This window comes from Carlito syrichta, unplaced genomic scaffold (assembly GCF_000164805.1).
Source record: "Carlito syrichta isolate Samal-C Ts95f unplaced genomic scaffold, Tarsius_syrichta-2.0.1 Scaffold302201, whole genome shotgun sequence".
Lineage (NCBI taxonomy): Eukaryota > Metazoa > Chordata > Mammalia > Primates > Tarsiidae > Carlito > Carlito syrichta.
Window position 1 is genome coordinate 1 of NW_007246297.1, and position 17,105 is coordinate 17,105.

General features: G+C 38.6%; 1 pseudogene; it reads right to left on the reverse strand.

Moving 5' to 3' along the window:
* Positions 1-10,924: 10,924 nt before the first annotated feature.
* Positions 10,925-11,709, reverse strand: LOC103258441 (annotated as a pseudogene).
* Between the last annotated feature and the right edge of the window lie 5,396 nt (positions 11,710-17,105).

Below are 17,105 nucleotides of genomic sequence, written 5' to 3' on the forward strand. Positions count from 1 at the left end.
TTTAATTTTTATGGATGCATGCTAGCTGTACACATTTATGAGGTACATATGCAATTTTGATACAAGTTAACAGCATGTAATGATCAAGTCAGAGTAATTGTGATATGCAACACATCACACATTTATCATTTCTTTGTTTTAGGAACATTCCAATTCCACTCTTCTAGTTATTTTAAAGCATGCAATAAATTATTGTTAACTATAGACTCCCTATTGTACTGCCAAACACTAGACCTTATTCCTTCTATCTGACTGTATTTTTACATCTATTGACTATCTCCTCTTTATCCTTCCCTTCCCTCTACCTTTCCCAGTCTGTGGTAACCAACATTCTACTTTCTGTCTCCATGAGATTAATTTGTTTTAGCTCCAGCATAGAAGTGAAAACATGGAATTTTTTTTTTCTGAGCCTGGTTTATTTCATTTCACACCATGGCCTTCAGTTCCATCCTTGTTATTGCAATGGACAGGACTTCATTCTTTATTATGGCTAAATAACATTCCATTGTGTATATGTACCACATTTTATTTACCCATTCATCTGGTGATGGGCGCTTAGGTTGATCCCATATCTTGGCTTTTGTGAATAGGACTGAAATAAACATATAGGTGCAGTTATTTCTGCAGTATGCTGATTTCTTTTCCTTTGGATATATACCCAGCCATGGAATTGCTGGATCATATGGTCCTCTTTTTTTTTAGGTTTTTTTTTAAAGGAATCTCCATACTGTTCTTCATAATGGCTGTGCTATTCTCACCAAGAGTGTATGAGAGTTTCCTTTTCTCCAAATCCTTGTCAGCATCTAGTATTGCCTATTCTTTGAATAAAAGTCTAACTGTGGGGAAATAATATATTATTGTGATATTGATTTGCATTTCCCTGATGATTAGTGATGTTGAACACTTTTTTCATATACCTGTTGACCATCTGCATGCCTTCTTTTGAAAAACGTCTATTCAGATCCTTTGTTCATTTTTCAATCATATTATTTGTACCATTTTGCTATTAAGTTGTTTGAGTTCCTATGTATTCTGGTTATTTAATTTCTCATCAGATAGATAGTCCACAAATATTTTCTCCCATTTTATGGGAGAAAGTCTCTTCACTTTGTTGATTGTTCCTTTGCTAATAATAAAATTTTTTTTTGAATTGGAGTCTCACTCTGTCGCCCAGACTGGAGTGTAGTGGCCACGCAGCAGCCACCGCAGCCTCGACCTGCTGGGCTCCAGCAATCCTTCCACCTCAGCCTTCCGAGTACCTGGAACCACAGGCACACACTACCACGTTCGGCTGATTTTTTTTTTATTATTATTGTAGAGATGAGGTCTCGCCAAGTAATAAAATCTTTTAAAGAAGAAAACCTGACATGTTAGCAGATTGCATTAAAAGAGAACCAAGCAGCAAATAATTTCATGTTTGCACTCTTAGAAGTATTTTCTACCTACAGGAAAATTAACCACTTTCTTGTCATTAAGTAACCATGTCATTTGTATAAATCAGAAATGTATATAAATGAAAGCAAATGGCACTATAACACAAAAGCTCTAATCTCCATCAGTTCTATCTTAAGGTGTTTTTTTTTCCCACTCTTGAAAAGCCCTTTCATTTTTCCCTCCCCTTGATTACACTTAAAACATGACGACAATCAATCTTGCTCTGTGCTCTATCTTGTACTTGAAGCAGAAAGACTTCACTGAGCCTTTGATATCAGTCATCCCTTGAGATTACTCCTTCTCAACAATGCAGCTCTTGCCTTGGGAATGGCCTTCGGAATCCTCACTCCTTTGTTAGTGATAATTTCTTGTACAACATGAGTTTTTTTTTCATACTAGCTAGGATTGTGGTCTGTGTATTTCAGCATTGTAAAATTAAAATGGTACCTATGGGAGATTTATTTCTCATAGATTTCTTTTTATACAATGGGAATACTTTTTCTTTTGAAAAATGAGTCTGTGACCTTACAAAGGCACCAAAATGCTAATTGTGCAGATATTTCTCTGAGGAGATTGATGGAATGACCATATTTTGTTAAGGTAAGAGATACAAGTAAAAGGACGTGTTAATGTCTCTAAAATTACTTTTGAAAAACACTGTTAATGCTACTTAATGCTGCAGTAATAATTTGAAACGCATAATTTATGTGTAATCTTTTACCTGTTTGTAATCAACGCTGCATTATATGCATCAAATGACAACCAGATGATGTTCTCTCAACAACTTTAACTTGTTCCACCTTTGTTTATTTTCTATGATATTGTCATTGATTTTTGTAATTGTGCCTTGATGACATCTAGCACAAAGAAATAGTCATTCATTGATTCTCTTATACTAATAATGCCTAACATGTGAGGCCTCTACTCATCATTTCCTTGATTTTGTTCAGATATATTCCTTAATTTTAATATTTTAAATTTTTAAAAGAAAACATTTCGTGTTTTTAGAATTAATGGCAACTCAGAGAAAGTTTTCACTGGACAATGAGTGGCCAAAGTGAAAGAACTATCTGAAATAATTTTAGCATCAGAGCCTGATTCAGATGTTTTGTACTATCCATTCAGATTTTGATATGGATAGAGCGTCCCCAATTGCATATTATTTCTATAAAGGAGGCAACTTCTGTCCCATTTCTACCACTTCCTCTGTCCTTCCTCACACCTAGGTCGTACCTTTGCCCACATAAAGAATTCATTTTCCATTACGTTGGTCATTGGACAACAAAGGCCAGTAGATGGTGCAACTGGGTCTTACAGGAGAATCCAGGTCCTGACCTAGGAGTTATTTTGGGGGTCAGGCTTCTGGTCACTGGTACCGGCCTCTCAGAGGTGAACGGCCAAGTGGAGGCTGCTCTTCCAAGACCAGCTCGAAATCCATATTTCCCTCCACTCCAGCTTCTCGGAAGGGAAAGCAAGCCACAAGCAACTTTCTCAGTCCATCATCTTAGGTGGAAGGGAGCGAAGAAACAGCAAGCTTCCTCTTTTGGGCCTCCTAGGAAAAGCCAGTTTCTCAAATTCAGCTGTAACTAGAAAACCTTCCAAGGATCTACAGAGCACTAGTTTAGCCAGAGATAAATTGTCTTTTGTGTCTTGGTGAGTATTACTCTTTGATAGGAAACCTCAGAGGAAAGGAAGGGTAAATGACAGGATTCGGGGGCAAGGCTCCCCACTACAACCTATTCTCTGAAACATGAAATCAGAGGATGCATTAGAGAATGGCTGTGTTTCAGTGGCCTCCCTCCAGATACAGGGACGTCAAGCTAACAACAATCCCAGATTCTGTACTATTAAGTCTGAAAGTACCTTAGTCCAAATTGGTTCAGAAGTAGGGAACTATGAATATCCATGGTGTAGTTGAGTGTTCATAACCAATATAAGCTGGAGAATAATCATAATAATAATAAAACATATTGAACAATTTCTAGTGTAAAAAAAGTTTTGATAAAATTCTTAAGATACGTTTTTGATTGATATGGGGTGTTTCCCCATTCCCAGACAGATATTTGCTACTGTTAATCCCATCTCCCTCCCCCCCATAGTTTCCCAGTACTGTTAGTCATTTTCTTATAGTATTGCATTGGATGTTTAAGGTCCATTATATGAGTGAGAATATGTGATACTCGGATCTTTGTTTCTGTGAGAGGTCACTAAGTATTATAGACTCTAGTTCCATCCAGGTTGCTGCGAAATTCATGATTTTGTTCTTTTTTTTGAGATAGCAATTATTATTACTCCCACTTTCCACATTAAAGAAACAGTCACCAGGAAATTAAACTTAAACTGTCCAAAGGAAAATTCAGAATTCACATTCTGAATTACTACAGGATTTTCCATCTCAGTCAGATATTCTCTTAGAAGTATAGTCTTAGCTCACCAATAGTATTAATGCATGGGATTTTAGCATGAAATGCATACATCTGTCTCCCTCTAAAAAATGGCAAACAATAAAATAAAACAAAATAATGGAAGGGTAATACTTTAACATCTACCAGTAGTGACATAACAGCTCATGTCTTTAGAATAGATTCCAATAAAAGAGAGAGTTGACAAAGAGAGCATGAAGGAAATTTTGCAATATGTAAAGGATTGCAGAGTAAAATGACCAGTTTCCTAAGACACACACTACATTCTGCACAATTTTGCCTTATGCTAATCTCACCTATAGGGATTCTTTATTAATCAAGACCCCTCACATCAATTCATGTCAGAGAAAACATGATCAGATCTGGACCATTTGCAGGAAGATAATAAATTATTTGACTTCAGGCACCAGTGATCTTGGGATTAGCAGACAAAACGGCCAGCATCTTGTCTTTATAGTTCTGGTCCTTTAACATCATGTGTGTCTTCTCCTCCTCCATGTCTTGTGTCCTGCTGATGCAGGACAGGCCTCCTTCTGTCTCTCTCTACTCTCTTCTCCCTCCGTGCACTGCCCAACATCAATCATCCATCAAACTTAAATTCAACCTGTAGTTTTTCTATCTTCCCTCTAGTCACTATGTGGTGTATATCTTTACCTGCCTTCTTCTCTCTGTAGCCAAACGAGGGGCTGGAAGAGAACAGCAGAGCATTATATCCTCAACAAGAAAAAAGAAAAAAAAATTGGAATATTTATGCCTAGGTGGGAGAGATGTATATTATCTTCTTTCCTTTTTTGTAAAAAAAAAAGATGGCTCAGCTTCCTTGACATCTTGCCTTCACCCACAGCAGGGTCCTTGATTCCTCATGGCAGTTGCTGGCAGAAATGACCCTGGTAGAAGCCTTTTAAATGACATCTTAACACACTTAGGATGGAAGCTATCTTTATGGAAGAAAGCTTCCAGAACTTAAGACAACATCTGTGTGACAGAGTAAATGTCCTGCTTGGAGTTATAACATGCTTAATTGAAACACTCGAAAGTTCATAAACATTCTCCTTTCCCTCAAAATTCCTTTTTCCTTTCTCTTTCACACAGGACAGTCATCACAATAAATTCTCGATAAATGTATTTAGGGGTCTCCATTGAGTGCACCAAATATCAGTTAAAGCCAAGTTATAAAGGGTACAAGAGTCACTGACAAAAATGTCAAAAACATTTTCCTCTGCTAATCTCCTTCACAGAGTACACAGGTAGCAATTTTTATTTAAAAATGCTATCCAGTGATATAGATAATAATATCTAAGTTTTCACCATACACTTCCTTTGGCTTTAAGATACTCAAACATGTGGATAAATGTCTGAATAAAAAACAAGCCTATCATGTCTCCACATCTGAGCATAAGGAAGAAAAAATATTACAACTTTCAACTAACTGTGGGCTTTTAGAGAAATCTCTTTGATATTAACCTGAAAAACTTCTACAATAATGGCTGAAATTTACAGAATTCATTATTTTGAGAACATTTTAGTTCAAATCCTTTAGTCTCACAATTATCCCTTTTGTTAATCAGATCAAGAATTATTAACTCCATTTTACAGCTCAGAAAACTATTGCTGAGACAAATTAAGGGTATTGCAGAAGGTTGTGCATCTTACAAAACACTAAGTTGGGATTTATCAAAGATGTGCTTTACTTCTGATTCTGGGATCCTTCCACCATTTTGTGCTGGCCATTTCTGAAGGACAATGCTTACCATAAATCTACACCAAGGTTGGACTAGATATTATGAATTAGTGAACCTTACCTTCCATTCACCCAGATTCTTTATGTGTAGACCTTGTCTCTTCTCATTTTCAGATTCCACCTGCCTTCTAGAATTTCATGTCGGCTCAATAGGTTGTCCATTGTAAGGTTGTTCCTATGCTTCCTCCTGTCACTCCTGAAATTCTCCTCTGAATTGTGCCATCGTTAGCGCTGTTCAGATCAAACTCAGTGTGGATATGGGCCATCAATTTCAGTACATCAGACACAGTAGGCACACTTAGGTATGGGTTGAAGGGAATTGAATTAACCCATTGCCTTGGGACTTACTGCTTTCTTGTCAGGGAATTCTAGGGGGAAAAACATAAACTATTTTAGTTTGGGCTTACTGTAATGTTGCTCTTTCCTCCTTTCTCACTCTCCAGTACTTCTAATCAAAGGGCATATTTTCAGTAATAGTGGCCCACTCTCACTCTGTTCCTCACTGAGATTATATCAGAAAACTCAGAATCAAGTGTGAAATTTGAAATCATTTTCTTCCCCACCCAGACATTTCTTCGAGTGGAAAGACTATGCCCCTCTCTTCAGGTAGGTCGGTTCCCACTTCTGGTGTCCCCATTGCTTGTCAGCCAGACATTTAGTGCATCCATCCAAAGGAAGCTCCAAGCAGAGTACTAGGCTAATTCCAGGATAGGAAGGTGTGGAGGAAATTTTCTGCAAAGATGGAATTTATACAGACCACTTTAATACTACTACTTCCAGATTTATGACAACAAAGTTTGTGATTAAAGCACATCTGTGGAGTTTGTTTTAAATAATATGGAAATAGGTACAGAAAAAAAAGGGAACACCAGAATGAAAGAGTACAAAGACAGAAGAATAGAAAGAAAGGAAAATTAACCTTTATTGAGCAGTTACTCTGCCCGACAGTTTATGTACATTAATCCTTATAAAATTCTAGAAGTCATTATTAATATTTTTATGATGTAAGTCAAATAATTAGTCCTAGAAAGGTTAAATACTTTCCCCCATGCTGACTGCATAGTACATTTATGTGTACACCTCACACTTGAACAAGCATATGTGACAGGTGCACTCTATGGTGGCCAAACTTGAATTCTAAACCCTTGTCCTCGTCCTTCCACCAGAGCCTCCTAGATATGTAGATGATGTCCATGTGTACTGTAGGTACATAGGGGGGAAAAAAACCTGCTGGATTCTTGCTACCACAAACACTAGGCAATGGGTACCATTTTTTGAGGAAGCATTTGTGCTCTTCAATATTTGATCTACTGAAATGGGATGGAACACAAATGTACACCAAATACTGCATATCAGAATCTAATCAGATTCCAGGATATAGTACATACCTTAAAGAAAAGTGAATGGAACCCAGAAAAATTAAGTAATTGTCTAAACTTAAAAAAATGTTTAGATTATAAAGGGCTATGTATGGATTAGCATCCTGAACTCCTCATTCAACAGCTGAGACTCTAGTTTCACATCTTTCCTTTCCAGACCAGGGCCTGAGGACCCAGAAAGGGATATTATGTGCCTTAATTTGCAGCTGTTTTCTGCCAAAGGCACATATATTTTTACAGCTGACTTCCCTGGAAATCAAGGTGCCCTTCAATAACTGAAGGTCTACCTTTGCAAGTTATCATAATAAAGATTAATTATTTCTGTAACAGAGATGGATCTGGCATTGTATCAGACATAATGAATATATGCTCAGGGCTCAAGAGACATACAACCTAAATGAGAAAGACAAATAGATTTTTTTTTTTAGTTGGAGTCTCACTCTGTCACCCAGACTGGAGTGCAGTGGCCGCTCCCGGCCACCACAGCCTTGACCTGCTGGGCTTTGGCCATCCTTCCACCTCAGCCTTCCAAGTAACCAGAATTACAGGCATGTACTACCACGCCCAGCTGATTTTTTGATTTATTGTAGAGATGAGGTCTTGCTGCCCAGGAGGGTCTCGAACCCGCGGGCTCAGGCAATCCACTCACCTCAGCCTCCCAAATGCATGGGATTACAGGCTGAGCCACCAAACCTGGCTCAAATAGATGTTTTAAGAGCTCAAAGGGTAATTAGAACCTTGAATTGTAAGTCATCAAGTTTACATATATAAAAAATGTTCTTCTCCACTTTTCTTGCCTTAACAGTTCATAAATATTCCTGTAATGGGAAGGCTGACAATAAGAGCATTTGTGAAACTGCATGCAAATGCTTGGAAATATTATCTATTTTAGTGAGTTTACTACTGGACAGCTGTTTACAAGTTTAGGAGCAGATTGGTCCATGGATGAGTGAATTTTGGTTGAAGAAACAAGAACACAAGAAGCCCTTGAGGTCCTTGTTGATAATATTTATACTAACCAATTTTCCATGGATTCCCACAGGAAGAAGTTGGATATTTCCACACCAGTTGATTAGTAGTAAATATTGTCTAAATTACCCTGACAAAGAATGGGATATACAACGTATCTTCAGGGACACTGCAAGAGGGAGCCGGGGAAAAAAAGGGTTTTAAACTTACTGTTGAAATGTAGTACGGTTTGAAATTCCTGAAGGCCATTTCTACTTTTCATCATTAGGTTATATTTATTTGGCTGACGTTAATGCCAAAAAAAAAAAAAGATCCCAGAAGAATCTTAAAAAAAAATGTTAAGCACAGATTTATAATCACCATAACTGATTTCAAACCCTAGCTGTGCCTCTACTGCCTGTATGACTTTTGTTACATTACTGAAACTTGTTGCGCCCCAATGTCCCATTACATGACATAGGAATTATGTTGCTAATATCTGAGAATTATTTTAGGGTAAAATGAGTTATTTTTGTTAAAGAGCTAACATAATGCTTGGAACAGTGTCGATGCTTAATAAACAATACGTACAATTATTATTATTGTTAGTTTTCACTTATATACCTTAAAAGTTCTTGTTGTAAAGGTCTTTCACTTCTCTGATTAGGAAGATGTTAAGGTATTTTATTTTTTGTGGCTATTGTGAATTTATCTGGGCTTCTTTTTGCTTATTGTTGGTGTATAGGAATGTGACTGTCTTTTATACATTTATTTTATACCCTGAGAATCTGCCAAAGTCCTTTATCAGTGCAAGGAGGTTTTTGATTCTCTTGGGTTTTCAAGGTATAGAATCATGTCTTCTGCAAAGAGGGATAACTTGACTTCCTCTTTTCCTATTTGGATACTCCTTATCCTTCTCTTGTCTGATTGCTCTAGACAGGGCTTCCAAAACTATGTTGAACAGGAGGGGTGACAGTGGGTATCCTTGTCTTGTTCCAGTTTTCAAGGGAAATGGTTCCAATTTCTGTCTGTTTAGCAGTATGTTGGCTGTGGGTTTCTTATAGATGGCTCAAAACACTGCTCAAAGAAATCAAAGATGACACAAACAAATAGAAAAATATTCCATGCTCATGGGTTGAAAGAATCAATATTGCTAAGATGTCCATCCTCCTCAAGGCAATCTACAGATTTAATGCAAACCCATAAAATCACCACAACATTCTTCTCAGACCTGGAAATGACAATACAGGAATTCATATGGAAACATTAACGACCATGATTAGCCAAAACAATCCTCAGCAAAAATAATCAAAGTGGAAGGTAAAACACTTACAGACTTTAAACTTTATCATAGGTCTACAATAATCAAAATATCCTGGTATTGGTACAAGAACAGGCATATAGGCCAATGGAACAGAATAGAGATTCCAGAAGCAAAACTCAATTTTTCAACCAACTCATCTTTGACTAAGCCTCCACCATCAACCACTGGGGAGAATAGAAACTTTTTAGTAAGTGGTGCAGGGAAAACTGACTGACCACATGCAGTAAATTAAAACAGGACCCCTAACACTATACACAAAAGCCATTTCCAAATGGATCAAAGACCTATATGTAAAACCTCTTAGAATCTTAGAAAATATAGGAGACACCCTTACAGAAATTGGAACTGACAGCCAATTCCTGGTTAGAACCCCAAGTGCCCATACCATAAGAGATAAGATAGACAAGTGGGACCTCATCAAACTGACAAGCTTCTGCAAAGTCAAAGAAACCATTAAGAGAGCAGGAAAGCAACCAACAGAAATAATATTTGCCAACTGTATATCTGACAAAGGTCTAAAATCTAGGATCTACAAGGAACTCAAGTTGCCTAAAAGAAAAAAAAACAAACAGCCCCATTACAAAGTAAGCAAAAGACAAGAATAGACATTTCTCAAAAGAAGACATATGAGCAGCCAACAGATAAATGAAAAAATGCTCAGCCTCACTAGTCATCAAAGAAATGCAATTAAGACTACATTGAGATACCACCAAACTCCAGTTAGGATGGCCATCATCAGTAACTCAAAAAACATCAGATGCCAGAGAGGATGTGGGGAAAAGGGAACACTTCTACACTATTGGTGGGAGTGTAAACTAGTACAACCTCTGTGGAAAACAGTTTGGCAAGTTCTAAAAGATCTTAAATTGACCTTCCATACGACCCCACAATCCCTCTACTGGGAATATAGTCAAAGGAACTCAAATCACTCTGTGAAAAAGATACCTGCATATGCATGTTCGTTGCAGTATTGTTCACAATAGCAAAAACATGGAACTAACCATGCTGCCCATCGAAAGAGGACTGGATAAAATACATGTGGTAAATATACACAATCGAATATTACACAGCCATAAAGAAGGACAAAAGTATGCACTTTGCAGCAACTTGGATGAACTTAGAGGCTATAAGACTGAGTAATCTCTCCCAGAAACAAAGAGCTGAGTATCACATGTTCTCACTCATAAGCGGACCTTGAACTGTCATAATACTATAAGAAATGGATTGTCAGTAGTGGGAAACTGCCAGGGGAGGACAGTAGCGGGATTGGTAGTAGTGGGAAACTGCCATGGGAAGGAGGCACACCTCAACAACAAGAGTACCTTTGCTTATCTAACCTTGAATGGTACTCCACATATTTAAAATTGAAAGTTAAAATATATATATATATATATTACATAAGCAAAGTGTCTGGAATATCATAGATACACACACACACAGAAACACACACAAACTGACAAATTCATAACTATGTCTTCTTTTTTCACAAATACAACTTTGCATTTGTCACTCTTTTTCAGATCAAAAAGTTTACTTAATTACTTGAAATTATTATGACTTTTTATTTTAAAATTCTCCTCTTCTTCATTTTTCTCTCACTTTCCAACACTATGTACTTATTCCTTTGTGTGTATGTGCTAGATGACCATATTTTGTCACTCTAAAAACCTGGATTTTAAACAGGTTCCTGGACTGGTAGTTCATATCTATCAGCTCGTTCCACTTCCTCACCTGTCTCATCCCCAGTAGCTTTTCCAGAACTACCACTTTCACCATGCAGCTCTGTGCATTTTTTTTAATCTAAACTCGGGCATCTTCAGCACTTTTGCTTCTCTAACAAAGATGTCATGGAGAGGATCAATAGATTGGCAGGATTTTCTATGTCTCTTCCAATGCTGTCCAGAATCAATTTTTGGCTACTTCTTCCAAGTCACTTGCCTGCACTTCTCGGGTCATGATTTCCATCATCTTCTTCCAATTCTGCCATACCTGTTGGTGCTGAGTAAAAGTAGTGTTCCATGTCTGATTGTTGCATTTTTTTCATAAAACCAGTGCAGAACAGATGAAGTAAATAACCATTGGAAGTCTTGACATCAACATGAGTTTCAATCATGGTCTGCCAGTTTTTGACCACGGAGCACATTTTGTCTTGGATCAGTCCATGCCATGGAAGTAAGTTAGGCAGTTTTTGTTCTTAACATCTTCAGTGATCAGCTTGAATTTTCTAAATGCAACTTCATCATTCTTCAGACCAGCAAGACTCACTTCAAACACAAGACACTTGAGGCCATTAGATGCAATTTTGGTTCCTTGTATCCTGGTGACCAGCATTTTACTTACATTGAACCTAGCAGGTACTTTCACAGCATACCCATCTTTCTCAGAAAATGGATCAACCACTTTATTCTTAGCTCCCTTTGTGCCACCTTTTGTCACATGCTGGCTCTTGCATATTGCCATGGTGTTGCTCAGAAAGCAAAAAAGGGTGTAACTGTGTCTTAACAGATCACAGTTTACTATTTTTGATTGTCCATTCACACCACTGTACACACTGAAGGGAATCCACTGTTTTTCCATCCGTATAATCCAGTGCCTGAGTAGTAAATGATCATTGATTTTGCTGAGTGAATGAAAGAGAGAAAATGTAAATTTTGGTCATTTCTCAATAATGAACTCCAAGAAGAGCTTTTAAAATTATAATACAAATTGATAGTGATGGAATGTTTGCAATTTACTTCATAAAAAGATGACCCTTACTTATATACAATATACAAGAATTTCCTCGACAAATGAAAGAGGAGTGAGTAGGGGGAAAAAGAAAACCTTACATTTCTAATTAGTCATTAGTTTATGCAGACAGTAATTCCAAAATGCTACCAGCTGTTCTTTGTGTAAGACCTTAGGAATATAGTAGTAAACAATCAAATGTGGTCCCTACCCTCATGGAGTTTCAGTGCAGTAGAGAACAAAGATGCAGTCAAATGACTGACACAATAAATGCAAAATTACAACCAATGATTGCTATGTTCATGACTGGGTAGCCGCGGAAGTGTATTTAAAAGAATGTCAAATAGAAATTTTTTTTTGGCACAAGGTATCGACTAAAGTCCTCTCAGATGATGACTGTATAGAAGATAAATGGTCATTTCCTCTGAGCAATAGGTAGCCCAAAAGTCACTAACAATACAATCACCTACCTCCAGGCCATACAAGAAAGGGCTAAAAAATATTTCTGAAAGAAGAGTCGTTGAGAGATTTCTTAAATTAAATTGACAAACATGCTCTCCTGCTCCCCACACATTCAAGTCAAATATATGCTTCTGTTGGAGGCTGGGGTTGTCTGTGTCAGAAGAGAATTAATCTTGCTCCACGCTTGGGTGCTGAGCTGTAGAAATGCACCCTCACTCCACATACCCACAGGAACAGAGTGCCAGAGGGCTTCCACTGCTTTTCCCAGGGTTTCAGGGCTTCTGTAAAGCTGTAACTGGTCACTGAGTCTTGACAACAGAGCACTGAGTGGGAGGAAGAAGCAGAAGCAGCCAGCAGAATGACTTCCAACAGTGGGACAAGGCTTCCTGCGGAGCAAGCAGATGTTGTGCAGCTAAGCTTGAGTCACCCTGGAAGGATCCTGTTCAAAAAGGTTTGCCTGCCAGGACGAGGAATCTTCAGGGAAGAAATTGAGAGGGATTACCAAGGAAGCATGTGGAAAAGAAATTGCCTATGTCAGGAGTTCCATAAAGGGCATCAAAGAACTCCTAAGGTGACAACTGCCTGTCATGGCAGAAAGGGGCATGTAATAGAAAGAGTTTGAAGGCAATGATGGAAAAACAAATCAAAAGCATCTTCTTCCTTAGTTAAGGTCAACGACTCACAATTCTCCATCAGCATTGTCCCTTCTTTCCTCTGCCAGGTGGTGTTTTGCTCAGTTCTGTGTCTTCCAAGGAGAAGACTAATTACTGGAGGTAAAATACAAATTAAATAGAATAAAGCTCCTTGCAATGACAGTAGAAGTAGTTGGGGGGGGGTGCGGAAGCTGAAAATTGGAAAATAGGGTCCCAGAGGAAAATGAGTTATCTGAAAGTGGATCTGTGTGGAATGAAAAGAAAGGCCAGAGTTGAAAAACAGAAATGAGAAGGTGAAATGAGGAGGCCAATTCTGAATGAATGTTTAAAGGCTAAAGAAAAGTGCCCCAAATGTCTCAACTATTTCTCAAAGATAGATGAATTAGATCCCATTAGACTGGAAGTTGGCTTCTAAAAGAACTTGCCTTTTATAAAATTTATTTTACCATGTGCAAAATACATTTCACACATTATCTAATGTACTCTTAAAATAAACACGGGGCGAGGCGTAAGCACCTGGAGAAGGAACACAAGGGCAACCCTCCTACCCAGGACAAAGGCAGTGTAGGGGTGAGGGCGTGAGGAGTCACCATGCATGGAGTGGAGGCTCAGCTCTATTCTGGGCAGCTGCCCTGATCCTGGCCTTTTTCTAGAACAAGAAATGTCCCTTTGATAGTGAGATCGCCAGCCATCAAATTCTGAGTAGCCTGTTTCAGGTCCATAGCAGCTCCTCTTTCTTCAGTGACTTGGGTGATTTCCCAAGATATAGGATCTAAATAGTGTTTGCTTCTTGTACCAATGTACCCATAGATTAGTTATTTCACAGGTGAGGAAATGAGAACCCATCAGAAGCATCTATAAATCCTGACAACTAGTCTACGTGGACAGAACTTAATCTACTTTACTCCTAACACCCCAATGACTACAGCATATATTTAAAAATTGAAACTATTCCCACCATGCATCTAGCCTAGTTCCGTGTTCATTTGTAACGCTCTTTATCAAGGAAATGAATTACATGCTCCTCGCTTGTCATACAATTTCTCTTACTGCTTTCACACACAGTTTTTCCACACTGCATCTTTAAGTTGCTGGCCATTTTCCCTTCTTCCTCCATCTTCACACAACTTTGAGTTGTCTACATTTTAAATTATGTCCCCATCCATGCCTTCGCACCAGGTGTTTCCCTGCAGTCTCAGCCACCAGCAGCAACTCCTCCATCTAGGACACTCTGTCTCTGTAAACCGCCTCTTAATCACTCTCCCTCATCTTCTGTGATACTGGGCAGCCTGGCAGAGTCCACATCCTTTTTTCTTTCCCTACATAGAAGGAAGTTTGAAAGCAAAGAGTGATATGAGATTAATCACATACACATGTCTTTTCTTTGCCTTAAAGCTCTCTTTCATGGAGCAAACACAGACTTTTTTAAATTGAAGGCATTGTAGTAGCTGAAGCTATATTTTTCTGTTATTTTTAAACAATCTATTGACTGAGCATAGACTATGCTCCATATAGCAATATGAGGAAACGGAGACTAAGAAGAATAAGACATAGTCATTACTACGAGGGGTTTCCCACATGAAGTGCAGATAAGAAAATGTTGTCATCAACATAATATAAACAGAATAGGATAAGCCTCAAGAGAAGTACAAAAGGGGGTTATGAGATACTGAGGAGAGCACGTTCAAAAAACTAGAGGGAATGTATTTGAGCTGAGAGGGTCGAGTGGCAAGGGAGAGAGACAGGCTTCCAAGGAGAAAGTAGGCAGAAGGAGAGCCAGTTGGGATATAAGGATTCTTGGGGAACAGCAAACAGCCGATTCTGAATCTGAGAATCAAGTTCTGAGAGTCAAGTATGCAGGAATAGGCAAGAACATGCAGGCTAGGAATTCATAAAATTCATAATGTCAGTGGGTGGTGAGCAAGATTAAAGAGAGGTAGCAGGATTAAAATGTATCAATCAACCTGTTCAACTCAGTACCACTATAAGCATTATAGTATTAAGCATGTAAACTGTGTTCTATCAAAATAAATCTGTTATTAGAGTTGTTAGGAAGTATAAGATGACATTCAGTCAAATGTCTGTCCTAAAAGGATATGTATATTACCAGCTTATAGTAATTACAGTGTGGAAATATTCACTTACCAGAGTGAACTCCCTGAGAATGATGTTACTATTTTTTTTATTTAGAAATAATTTCAGAAACTTGCAGCATATCTGAGTCATTATTATGCATAGTGGCTGTTTACAAGTTTATTAAGACTGTTTCATGAAGCAGTTTAGATAAATATCTGTGCAATCTTTTTGTTTTATTTTATTAAAGATACTAGCCAGTCACTGCAGCTGGGTCACAGTTATGGTCACCATTTAGTTATGCAGAGATAAAATTTTAATTTTCCTATAATTGACTCAACCCACTTTGGTTTCATACAGTTCAGCATCTGCTAAAGTGAAACAGACCTGAGTCTGGCTACTTCAAGGCAACTTCCTCACTTTGGGTCTAAAACTTTGACTCTCTTAGGCAAATATTTCAACAAATGCAATATTTCAGTTATTCACACTGAAAGTTTAAACTTTGTCTCTGGACTGAGTCCCACTCTTAAAGATGCTCTGCCCTGCCTCATTCCTGGAATTTGAGGGAGGGCAAAAAAATGGCAAGAGGACACACACATTGAGAAGGAGCCTCTGGCCTTCAGTCTTGGCTGACGTGCCCAGAGACATCTCTTCTTACTTGGTTTGGGGTGTCCTTTACTGCCAGTGAAACTGTTGCTGATGCCAGGGCATCTCTGGGTATCTGCAATGCATCATGATTGCAGATAAGTTATATCTTCCTCAAAAGGCAGAAGTTTCTGGCCTGCATTTTGCCTCTTAATTCTTAAAAATTCTCTGAGGATCTATGGAATACTTCTGGGAATCCTAGAGTCAAAGTGAGTGCTAGCGAACTCGCAGCCAGGGCTCTCCTAATGCAGTCGCTGGTATCACAGCGGCTGGACTTGGACCCTAGTGATCACCAGCAGGCAGAATCCAAGTGTCATATACTCTCTTTTTTTTAATCAACTAACCCTCCCTGGAAAGAAAATGTTGGGAGAGGCTGCCTAAGTGGGGCTTGTAAGAGGATGGCTAGGTCCCTAGTGCAAAACCCGGTGCTGCAGCTTCTCTACATCATCCCTGGCTCTTCCCAGGTCACATAAGATGAGCACTATTGCTTTTTTTTTAAATAAAATGGACATGTTTCACTTCTATAAAGCAGCATCAAAGAAATGTCACCCTAGGCTCTCCCTCACCATTGAAGCCAGAGACAGACGTCCAGCTCCTGGGGTTGCATCACCACTTTAGCACATGACAGGGCTCTTGCAATGGCTGCAGAGGTACTACAGAAGCAAATTCCCAGGAAGAGGACAAGAGAGGTACTCCACCACCATCGTGAAGTTGGGGCAGGAAATTGCTCCAACTTGCTCACCATGGAGCAATAGAACCAATCTCTATGACTGGTGGATCAACAACTCAGGGATTGAACATGCCCCAGAGGGAATATCCTGGGAGTACAAACTTCAGAGGGACATAACAAGTGCTGAGTTCCAGGTAAACCACCCCTTACCCTGACCCATCTGCGGGATAAAAGATGTGGCCATAAAAGGTTGAGGAGGAACTCCAAAGAGATCAGTGGTGAGTCTTGGGCTGACCCAAACCCCCTCCTCTCCAGCAGTCCTCTGAACTCCAGACCCACAAAGCAAGGCCACGATTCAGACACATATATTAACCTCAAAGCCAAAAAAAACAGCCAGAAAAGAAAAAAAAAACTTTATAAAAACCTCAAGACAAGGAGAAACAATCACATTTCAATAATCAGTCTGAATGTGAATTGACTAAATGCACCACAGAAAAGACATAGAATAGTAAACTGGATAAGAAACCATGACCAAATTAATTGCTGCATCCAGGAGATTCATCAGATCACAAGGGATGCACACAGTGAAAAGTTAAAGGATGAGATACAAATTTCCAGATGAGTGG